This window comes from Nanorana parkeri, unplaced genomic scaffold, assembly GCF_000935625.1.
Source record: "Nanorana parkeri isolate BGI_ZX_2015 unplaced genomic scaffold, ASM93562v1 scaffold11195, whole genome shotgun sequence".
Classification (NCBI taxonomy): Eukaryota; Metazoa; Chordata; class Amphibia; order Anura; family Dicroglossidae; genus Nanorana; species Nanorana parkeri.
In genome coordinates, this window is record NW_017317258.1 from 1 (window position 1) to 559 (window position 559).

Consider the following 559-nt stretch of genomic DNA (forward strand, 5'->3'; position numbering starts at 1 on the left):
GTCTGCAAAACCGTTTAAATGCCTTGGTTGCACTGCCTCATTTGCAGCGCTGAAATTATATTGCCGTCAAAAGACTCAACTAAACCCCCCAATCAACAAAATTCCCCATGTAGCACTCTGCTTAACACTCAGTGGGCAAATGCATAAATGAAAGTCCATTCTCTGCTAATACGAGTCCCCTTTGTCAGAACACTCAACCATACATACTTGTAGTTTGCCTTTAGGGTTGCTGGTTTACGCCATGTGCCGTAAAGATCATCCAGCTTGCGGAAGGCACTCTCTGTCCAGATGCAGAACCGTCCAACATGACCACCTGGAGCCAGCATTAAAAGGTTCAGTTGGTTTACATTGAGGAGCGTGATACCTGAAAAAAAATGGACAGAATTCTGATTAAGCTTTTACATATGTAAATCTGAAGCAGGAGATTATGGCTTTTAATTCTGACAGGCTGACTATACCTGGGATATTTCTGAAAGCTTTAATGATGCCATTATTCTCATTGTAGATTGCACAAGGTCCTTTGCGTTGAATGCGACGGCGGTTCCTCATCTTACCCTTA

At 42.9% G+C, this 559-nt stretch overlaps 1 long non-coding RNA gene across 1 annotated transcript; it reads right to left on the bottom strand.

Annotated features, from left to right (window-relative positions):
- Positions 1–218: 218 nt before the first annotated feature.
- Positions 219–553, bottom strand: LOC108804303. Its single transcript, XR_001942353.1, has 2 exons — positions 459–553; positions 219–364 (listed from the first exon to the last, which is right to left on the bottom strand). It is a non-coding gene; the product is annotated as an uncharacterized LOC108804303 (long non-coding RNA).
- Between the last annotated feature and the right edge of the window lie 6 nt (positions 554–559).